At 42.6% G+C, this 11,309-nt stretch overlaps 1 protein-coding gene across 1 annotated transcript in view; it reads right to left on the bottom strand.

Annotated features, from left to right (window-relative positions):
• Nucleotides 1-5,759, bottom strand: part of ndrg2 (NDRG family member 2) — a 32,593-nt gene extending 26,834 nt beyond the window's left edge. Inside the window, exon 1 of the mRNA XM_031584925.2 lies at nt 5,196-5,759. The gene's annotated coding sequence lies outside the window, so the exon portion shown is untranslated. The remainder of the gene's footprint in view (nt 1-5,195) is intronic.
• Between the last annotated feature and the right edge of the window lie 5,550 nt (nt 5,760-11,309).

The following is an 11,309-nucleotide window of genomic DNA, read 5'->3' on the forward strand; positions in this document are numbered from 1 at the left end:
GAATAGATACACCACACCCAATAGGCAGGGCTTGTTTTTAGGACAAGGGGGCTTAAGGTCACTGCAGAACAGATGTTTTGGTGGCCGCGGAGGAGTAGGGTCATGACACACACACACACACACACACACACAGATGTTTTGGTGACCGCAGAGGAGTAGGGTCATGAGCCTAGCCCATTCCCACAAGTGGCTGAATGTGCATCAAAATCACTTACAATTCCAGGGTTCCTCAAGCACACTACACCCTTATAAACTAGTATGTGTTTACGAATGGCTTCGCAGAGTGCAAGGAAAGGAAGTAGAGGTGATCGCCAAATATGGGGCTGAAAATGCCCATGATCAATGTGATGGTGTAATGTGCTGTAGAGTGTCATCTGTATTATGGCAGCTGTGTGTATTTTGCTAATTCTAAATACTCTTTTCTGATTTCTGGCTGGCACATGTGCTAATATATATACCTAAAATATTTATAGAATAACGTATAACGGGTCAAAGGTTTAATTCTAGATCATTCTTTCATTTTGCCAGGTGGTGCAAACACGATGAATTCCATGGTTAAATAACATGTTATCTGGAGAACCAGCAAGCGGTCGTGCTGGCAAGCATAGAATCAGAAACAGCTAGCAAGCTGAAGGAGTCGGAGTCGGGCTCGGCAACAGTGGAATGAACTGTAGCCAAGCAAACTATCAAACGTTATCCGTGTCCGTGACTAAAGGAAGTAGTAGGCGCACTACAAACATGTTGGATTCTTTTTAAACTGAACCAAATGTTTCCTCTGTGGGCTGTGCATGCCTAAATACATGTGAGGCAACTGGGGTATACGTGGGGTAATGGGCTTTCAGGTGTCCCGTCGTCAGACAATCACAGATCGCAAGAATATATCGGTCCACCGGTGGGTTTTAGTCGGCACCCCACTGGTGGTGTGTCACGTCTGGTCCGCTCTCAGACCAACATCATCTTTAGTTTAACTGGCCGCGGATATTAAGAAAATAACATCGAATGGAATGGAAATGGATGGAAATCCTGCCATTTCGAAGTCATATCCTTGGCGTAGGATAGGATAGGATATCTAAAATATCAGGTGCTAAACAGAGGAAGTTCATGGCACTACAGGGCTCTCAAGGTGAAAATGACTTGGTCATCTAAAGACTTCTGTTATGCACTGGCAACATCTATACAAATGTTTAGGGTTGGTGAAAATGATTGAAGAAATATAAATGAATAAAGAAAAGAACGCTTTTAAAGCAAGTGCCAAAACGGTGGGCAGTGTGACTCACCAGTGAACCGCCCGAAAACCGATGAGCAAAAGGCCAGCGGCCTGCCAGCTCGGGTCCCAATGGGCCGGCCGTGGTCCACTGGCCTTTTACATCTGGGATATTGGATCTGACAGAGGAAACTCCACATCGCTTTGTGTCGTGGTGTTCTTTGCCTCTGCCTCACCCAATACTGTGTCATAACTGGACACCTCGACGGCCATTATGCCTTACTTAAGCAACTCCAAAAGCAATCTGGAGAAAACTATTGCGGTACTGAAAAGTGGTAAAGTAGTCCACTGAATTACCCTGGATTACATTGGGGGGTTATAAAACACTCCATCCATGGATCAGAGACGAAGAAGAGCATCCACCATTGTTATGCAACATTATCATAACAACTGCACGTGTGAGGATGTCAACACTATTGTGTGTAGGGGTGGGGGAAAAAATCGATTTTTCGATTTCTCTCGATTCTCTTTAGAACGATTCTGTCTCGATTCAGAAAAGTTCATAATCGATTTTTTAATAAAAAAAAATTTTTTTTTTAAATTAATATTTTTTTTTTTTTTTTTTTTTTTTTTACACATTTATTTTGTGTTGAAATGCAAGCTGCATCGATTATTGCATTGTTCATAGAAAGTCATAATTGTGACAAGGAAAAACTTTTTCTCTAATAAAAAATAGATCTGTTGATTTATCAAACACAAAGTAGGAAGTGATTTGAGACTCTAAGTAGCAAACTCAAATGTTTTAAAAATTGAGATGCATCGATAATCGTTTTATCGGTTTAGAATTGATAATCGATAATCGGTTTAGAATCGAGAATCGGTTTAGAATCGAGAATCGGTTTAGAATCGAATCGTTGACCTCTGAATCGGAATCGAATCGAATCGTGAGGTGCCAAGAGATTCCCACCCCTAATTGTGTGTATGAAAGCATTAAGAAGGTAGGTCTACTACGTTTGCTGATTGATGGCTCACATTTCAGTGTATGGCCCTACTGAAAACACAATTTACACGTAGATTACACAGAAGAATATGTTACCAACCAAGACACTAAAAACAGAAAAAAGTCATTCCTGATTGGGTGGTATCCAGGTGCGGGACACTATACAAACAGAACCTGTCAAATGTTTAATCACTGTTCACTATCAGACACTGTGGACTATAGTAACCATAACGACTGCACATATTGTTCACAGTGGATTGATTCTGCACCTAAATCGCTTCACGTGTTAAGGGAAACGGTCGATCTATATGGTCATAGGTAATACGTGCAGTCTTAGTGAGATTATAACTTTGAAGTTAACTGGTGTATGGGAATAATGGACTTTGTGGAGAAAGCTACACACTATGCCTGACCAGCTATCCCTTATGTAGGCCTATTATATGCCATCATATCACATTTTGGGGTTAAAAGTGGATTTTCCCCTGCCTATTGTAATTAATCTTTTGATGCTGCAATCAACAATAAATGTACCAACTATCTATGTGGATAACACAGCCTAATCTTATGAGGGATACAATCATTCTGAAATATAATTTTGAGTACATGGACATTCAAAGTCATTGCTTTCAATAAAAAAAAGTGAGTTACTATCAAGCTAAAGTGAAGCTTTCGGCACCACTGTCAGTGCCACTGTACTGTTCTAGGAGCTAGCCAAGGTGCTGAAACACAACAACTTAGCTATAGTTCCACTTGGTTGGATTTAAGAAGGGGAACTAGCAAGATGTTCTAGTAAAAATCTTTGATGACCGACAAACCACACAGCGCAATGACTTGCTTATTCTCCCAATAGCATACATGAGGATAATCTGTGACAGCAATGGTTCTTTACAAGTTTGGCTGTGACGAAAACAAAAGTGTGTGTGTCAAGTCAATAACTAAACAATAATTTATGATTAGTATGTGGATGTTTAGAACATATTGTGTGCTGGGAGGCTTAAAAAGAAGAGATATAAGGTGACAGATCCTCAATATGTGTAAAAGTATATGGACTCTGGACATGAAAGAGAGAAAGAGAGAGAGAGAGAGAGAGAGAGAGAGAGAGAGGGCTGCCGGTTATAGTAGAGTTGTGGGCCCTGTGGTTTGGAATTAAGTCGGGCTGTGAAGAGTAGCATCGTGAGGAGGGGTAGAAATTCCGGACCCCTAAATGCATGATCCATTAATAGCGCAGGAGAAAAACACCTTAAAAATACCACACTGAAATACCACACTGAAAATTGCCACAGCGGCACATCCGCCCACTGGTCAGACTCAGTGCCAATCTCTGAGCGTGGCACGTCTTACGGTGCGCTATCTGGGTCTGAGCTCCGAGGCACGGATGAGCCGTGTTATCTTTAAATTCCGTATGGATGGGATGAGTCACTGCGAGTGGTGTAGATACCACCAGCTGCGCAACAGTCGGCTACAGTCTGAAGAGTGATCGAGACAGCGGTGTGTGCGTGCGTGTGTGTGTGTGCGTGTGTGTGTGTGTGTGTGTGTGCTGTGTCTTTGAGTGCGGACGTGAGCCTGTGTCTCCGCGATTGCATATCAAAATGTGTACGCATTGTTAAGTGTACTAATTATCACGAATGCACCACAGACATTTAGTGACAGCTTTGCAACAGTATGGCTATCTCGCCCTCACTACTTCATATGCACTTAGAGTCGCCTTTGACGGTCAGTGAAGGCGCTGAGAGGATAGGGAATGAGAGAGACGATGAGTCAACCTTGTGAGCGACACACCTCCGTTTGACATTGACACACATTCACCCCCCGGTGACATCCTCTCACAGGCAGCCAGCACTACCATCTTTGAGCGTCCAGTCCATGACCCTCTACGCCCCCTCCACCCAAAGCAGCCTATCCCATGTCTACTGATCACAAACACAACACACACTCACAATTGGGCGCGCGCGCGCGCACACACATGCACACTTTGTTAAAAGCCAGCCTGTGTTGATCAATCCGCGCGCACGCTCGCACGCACAGAACAAAACAATGAATCGGTGAAATCCCGAAGTGTCTCTAAACAGCGTTAATGTCCAAATCAAGCCTCGCCAAAACACTTGTGTGGTCGTCCCTATATGTGGTCCTAATCCTCAACCAGTAATGCCTACAAAAACACTTCAGTTTATTGCTGTCTGTATGTAGCCTATCATCATATTACTATCGTTCTCCCTCGGAGGAGTCTGTCCCATTGCCTGCTGCTTATGGAGACGGGCGTGATTTGACGCCTGGTTATCAATTTGCCTTCAAACTAGTATGCAATTCCGCGCGGTTGTCACATGCAACCTTCTCTGTCTCCTTTTCTTTCCAAACGCCCTTTTTTCACTTTCCTCAGCTCTCTCAGACGTCCGCTGTCTCTTCACTAGGGATTTAACGAGCGAAACAAAGACCATCAGTGGCAACACCACACGTGCGTCGACAAAAACATGCCTGTGCACACACACTTACTCAGACAGTACACACACCCACTCACATACATGCCAACACACCCTCATATGATTTGAAGCCGAAGATAATAATAATATGAATAATATTTTTTTTTAAATATATTATTATTATTATTGTTGTTATTGTTATTATTATTGATCGATGTCATACTGGCGTAGCTGCAGTATCCTAATGGTCAATGAGAAGATATTTGGGTCATGCTTTAATCACAATAACTAAATAGACATTTTTGGAACAGACAAATTCTAGAACAAAAGAATAGATTCGTTTAGAAAGCAGACAAAGGTAATAGACGTGGCTACGTGATCTGACTGATGAAGCACACCAGGGATTATTACAACCACACATATTCGCAGACATTTCAGATGGATACTGACAAAAGCACACAATAAGTTCGATAAGTCGATGAAGTCGGCTCTTAGCTTTCAGAATAAAATGGCCACTGACACACGGCAAATATTGTTTAGGCTGTAGGTTCGAAAATGGTAATAAGCAACTTACCTTGAAAGCAACAAAAAAATTGATGATGGGGAAATGCAAAATAACTAAATGTGTAAATGGCACAACTTCGACTCCAGTGCGTCGGAGCTGTTGTTTTCAGCTCTTTCCCTTCGGTTGTTCAAAGTACTCTTTCTTTGCCTTTCACTTTCCACCACCGTCGTTATTTTTCCACCGCTCTGTCTCCCTCTCAAAATTATCCCCGCTTTTTTTTGTTCTTTCTCGAGCAACAGAAAAAAAATTCAACAGAAAATATGGAGCCGTCAATCAAGTAACACGGTAGAAGTTAATTTAAAAAGAGCAAGGGGGATCCCAGTGGACAACAAAACCAGCATATGTGCGGTGTAAATATAGTCTTCCCTGTGTTTTCGAGTGTGTGGCTAAAATGTCCTACAAACCGCTTCTTTAACTCATCTTAAATTGTAAAGTTGTTGGACTGGTTTGTGTTAATACGAAGCGTTTGTTCACTCCCCCTATTTTCGGAAATGGTAGGTGCTCGTTGTTGAAGACGCTAGTGGAACAAAACGTGTATGCATTCCAAGGTTCTGGTTACAGCTGTGGGTTAGGCTCGATTGGGAGAAAACAACAGACGATTGGGGTCTCTGCCAATTGTTTACCTGCGATTCGAGACTAAGCAGAGACCGAGAGAAAAATTTAGGAATAACTTATGAAACCGACGTACGTCGGTCTCGGAAGAAAGTGTTCTGTGGAAACTGTGATGAAAACTTGGCGAGCCTGGAGGGTTTGGTAATGGTCATCTAAAAATGACATTCCCACCTTCTCCTCCGACTTGATGTGTCAGGTTTGCCAGATATGCAAGCACATGCGTGCACTGGGATAAGCGACAGGCCTATGCTGTTTGACCACACAAGCATGGAGCATGTTGTTTCATCCGGTGTTTTGTATGTAGTATTGTTTTTAGACCACGGCAGGTGTCTACAATACAGTCTACAATAATTCTGCGCTGACACCTGTTCTTTGACAACAATAACATGAATTTTTAACGATCTTGAAGTGTAATGAACACCGCTCCATTTCGTGAGCGTCCGTGATGCGTGTTTATGTGTGTGTGTGTGTATCACTCATGGCTAGACCCCACAGGCTATGCAGCAGTTCGCTGTTCTTATCAGCTTCTGACAGAACTGATTTGGTATAAAGGCAGAAGAAGGGGGCGGGGCTGGCGCATCCCCATATTACCTTAGCTCTGTTTCTCAGAAAAATATAGGTCTTTTTGTCTTAACGTTTGCAGCTGAGTTAGCATGGCAGAACACAAAATTGGCCTTGTCAGAGTCTAAACAAACCAATGCCAACCAAACAAGATACCAAGATTACCTGAATAATCAGTCTTTAAGTTAATTATAAGAGACAATATTACAACGATTATGATTCTTCCGTGATACAAGGCAAAGAGGTGAAATGTGGGGCTGAAGGAAATGTTTACTCCAGGGGCTTCCGTGACGTCTTCCTAACTCCCTCTGACAGTGCTCACCTACTTCTTTGAGGTGTTGATCACGAAACAGTTTTCCAAACAGCCGCTGGTGAACCCCGAGACCCCTCTGTTGAACCCAGGCCGTGACAGAACATCAGTCTTGGCCATCCCTGGCACACTGGCATACTTTTTTTAAAAGCCATGTGACTGGCCAAAGTGTCTTGTAACAACTGACATGTGTACTGTATTTCTATGCTGTTGTTGATGAACTGACATGTGTACTGTATTTCAATGTTGTTGTTGATGAACTGGTGCGTGGAGTTTTAACAGTGCCATACTTTCATGGTTTCAATGTCAAGGGGGCATAAGTGTGGCAGGCCCCAGGCAAAAAAAAAATAAAAATGAAATGTGCCTTCCACATGAAATGGCATCCTCAAGTTAGCTTCCCTGTCCCCAGTACACATATGTCCTATATTCTAGATGTGTTTGGGTTGGGGTGTGTGAGTGCAGTAAGTCTTATTCCTGGTGTTCCCTGTTGTGATCCATGAACTCAACCTGTATGGTTCAGTGTACCATGGAGTCATTTGTCTTCATAACCAGTTACTCTAACTATCATGCATGCTTCCGTTGTGTGCAAATGGAGGGAAATGTTACAACAAACCCCCCTTTGTGATCTTAAGGACACTGTCTGACTACAGCATTGCATCCGTCTCTGTGACTTTAGACAAAAAGGCAGTACAAGGTGACACTGTGTACCAACTCACCAGCAATTGAGGCCACGACTTTATTTTTTTTTTAATAAACTTCTATGATATCAACAACCTTCAAAGTCCTTAGGATGTCATTGTCCAGAAATATCTGGTGAACACTGGCCTCATCCACAGTGCCCGAACTTTGAATGCCTGCTTTGTTCTCGTCTGCTTTTTGACACGTTGTTTTAGTTATTTGAATCTTGAGTCATGTTTTTCTTAGTTACCCGCAGTTACCCCATGTGGGGTGTCTGTCCCCCCAGAGAACACTGCTATGAATAAAAAAGAAAGGTCGATCTATTTGGTGTAAAACGTGGTTCTAGATTCATTTAAGTCCTGTTGTGAGTTGTCTAGGTGTCTAGGTACTATATTGTCAACAAACCAATGATTTCACCTCACTTTGTTGATGTGTTAAACATGCATTATACCCTTAAAGAGTCAGTGCATTTCGTTGCATGTATTTAGTCTGTTTACAACCTTTAATATCATTTGTTTACATTGCCGTTGCTTAGCGAAATTCATTCCATCCTTTGTTTACCGCTTCCTTTGTTTGGTCAGCACCTCTAAGGCTTCGTTTGTAACACGGAAGTCTTGAAATAGTTGATTTGTAGCAGCCATGTTGCTTTGACTCAATGCCCTCTGGAGAGCTCTGCACCAGTGTCCTGACCATGTCCTTTCTCTCAGCCAAGAGTATTTGGGGTAATGGCACAGAGACGCATACCCTATCCTGACCCATATATTCAGCACACAATGTGCTCCTTGTGGCTTAGACTTAAAGGAGTATATCTCAAAGAACCCAGTCTCCACTTGGCTTAAATAAACACGAGCCTAAAATAAACAGAGGTTTGTTATGCATGCTGGTGTGTGTGCCCTTGAAATGTAAAATGAATTGTGTGTGAGTCCAGCATGCAATTTGTGTACATGGATGTTATTGACGATTTAGTCTTTTAATATTTATGTTTTTAGTTTTTGCTTTAGTGTTTGTAAATGTGTTGTAAATGTCTGTGTGTGTGTGTGTGTGTGTTTTGGTCCCGAGGGGTATTCCCAGCCGCTCTGACCTGACTTTGGCAGAGGCCAGTCCCTCACCATCACAACATACACTGACTGAGAGCCACCCATGCTGCGACACAATGGGGTGTCAGAGCTGCCTCTGCAGTCCAAACACCGGCTCAGGAAGCGTGGGTCTCAGGTTCTCCTGGCCAGTTGTTATGTTTTCCCTCAAACCACACATTACTGCACGCTGAGCAGGGAGTCGACCGCCGCTCGGGCTGTTGGAGAGGAAAGCGGAGACATAATCGGGCATTTGATAAGGCCACAGTCAAACGTGTTGACGACCTGTGGCTGAAGTTGTCAAAGAAACTGTTGATGTGTAGACCAGGCATCTGTGGCCCTGGTGCCACTATCGTATTGTTTTCAAAGAGGCAAACCTTCCTTTTGAACCTCCGGACCCGTAGTTATTGGGAGGTATTTATCAAAACACTCCTAATGCTCGATGAAAGCTCTCTACAAGAAGCCTGTTTAGTTCACGCTAAAGCGATTATGTGTCTGGGGTGGAGGGCGCTGGTTACATTTCACATGATTTGACACTTTGTTGCGGTTTTGCACCAATTGACTCTCTGGCAGATAACCACCAAACTGGGCTTTTTAAAGAACCTATCAGATCCATTCGGTTCCCTTTGGGTGCGCTGCACCAGGCGCTAGGATGCCTTCCCTTTCAGCAGGAGCAGCCCAGTTACAGATTGCCATTGTGCACCATCCAATGGCTCTGGCTTTGGCGGTCCCAGTATCTGGCAGACACTAATTTGTCCCCGTTGTCTCACCAGACAAGCCAACTTGCACGAGCAGAGTGCCGAACGCAACACCAGCAGGAGTGGCATGGGAACGACGTCCAGTTCCATCGGGAGAAGGAGCAAAATTGGCATGGGAACGACGTCCAGTTCCACCGGGAGAAGGACCTTATGATGTGAGGGATAGGCAGGAATACATTGGGGCAATATTGTCACTACAATCTCACAGCCATTTACTGAGTGCATTTAAACAGTTTTGCTTTGCTGTGTGTGTGTGTGTGTGTGTGTATGTGTGCTTTAGCTAGAAAATACCTTTTTCAGATACCAAAGGTGGTTGAGTGTTGAGTAAAGTTCCATATTGGCCAGTCCTAAATGTCTGGTCTTATCCACATCAATTCAATTTTATTTACATCAATGTATAACTTTGAACAGGCTCTTCAAAGCAACAAAACAAATAAATAAAATTATGTCCGCCTTGTTTAAATGTTTGGCTCAAGAAAGAGGAAATGGTAAGCCTTTATGCATGGTTGGATAAGGGGGGGGGGGGTGCTCTGACTTCCTGCAATAAATTGTTGCGAAACATTCCATTTCTCCATTCCCCTCCTCCAGCACCTGTGTTCTGTTTCCCACTGAGACTTTCATTTCCTGTTTCTCCGTGTTTTGATTGACTTATTTGTGGGCTCGTCTCTCTTGGACCTGTCAGTTTAGTTTGTGCGTGTGTGTGTGTGTATGCGTTTGTATACTTTTGTGTATGTGTGTGTGTGCGTGTTTGTATACTACTGTGTATGTGTATATGTGTTTGTATACTAGTGTGTGTGTGTGTGTGTGTGTGTGTTTGTATACTACCGTGAGTGTTTCTCACTGAACATTTCTCTTGTTCCCTTCTTCCTTATCATTGCACAAGGGGGCAATTTCCTTTTGGTCAGGCTTCAACAAATGGACATCTTTGGAAATGATCAAGGAGTCCAGAGCTGTTCATTTCAAATGTCTTTGTCATCCTCAAGATAAATTGCTGAGCCAATCACAAATGTATGTGTGACACACAATATACAGCACATGTAAGAAATCCTGATTTTGGTTTCTTGCCTTTACTAACTCTACTGACTAACTGATAATAATTACCCATCAGGTTAATGGAATCTACCACCTACCATATAATCTTAGAGCTACCACAATGTCTAGTTATGGTCTTAAGGGCTTGGGTTATCACAAATTGATATCCTGCTCAACTTCCTAGTAAAGATCTGGTAGTCATGACTGAGATCCAAAAAGGAAACTGACACATCCCCACAGCCAGCAGGAGAAGTAAGGTGGTGTGGCAGAAAGCCCTGAGGTACCCAAGACATCTCCACAGCCAGCAGGAGAAGTAAGGTGGTGTGGCAGAAAGCCCATACTTACTGCAGGACTGAAGAAATTATGGAATAGATAGATTTATTATATTTTACTAATCCAGAGGGAAATTTAGGAAATTGGAATGACACCACTGGTGTGTGGAACTTTATTATATCTGTATTCAGATACAGAAAATAACATACGTCTTGTGTCCATAAGATCATCAGATGTGCAGAACATTTGAAAGGATCCCTGATAGCAATGGATAGAAATGGACATAGTTGAAAATGATCAAGGATTCCAGAACTGTTTATTTAAAATGTGTTGACTCAGCAGTTTATCTTGAGGACAACAATCACAACTTTTTGTGTGATAAAATGTACAGAACATGTAAGAAATCCTAATGTTGGTAGCTTGGAACTTGAATCTCTGTATTCAGATACAGAAGTAAAACATACGTGCTGCGTCTATGAAACCATAAGATGCGCAGAACCTTTAAAAAGTTCCCTGAAAGCATATGTGCCTGAAGGTACCGTATCTGCAGCACAGTCTGCAACAGCTTACACACTCATTCCCTTCTGGGCTAAAATGGAAGACTCCTGACACTGACCAGATATGTCTTGTGTCAACTAAAGCTGTGTTAAAAAAAAAAAAAAAAACATTGTCTAAAATAACTTATATCGCCAGGATATAGTAATATCGCTAGGGTAATAAATCGCACATTGTGTATACTTTACAAAATGAGAAAGAAGTGCCGCATATGTGCAGAGAAGTCCTAGATAGTGATCATGAGATGTAATACCGCTCAGCTTTGTAAGTG

This window comes from Clupea harengus, chromosome 18 (assembly GCF_900700415.2).
Source record: "Clupea harengus chromosome 18, Ch_v2.0.2, whole genome shotgun sequence".
NCBI lineage: Eukaryota > Metazoa > Chordata > Actinopteri > Clupeiformes > Clupeidae > Clupea > Clupea harengus.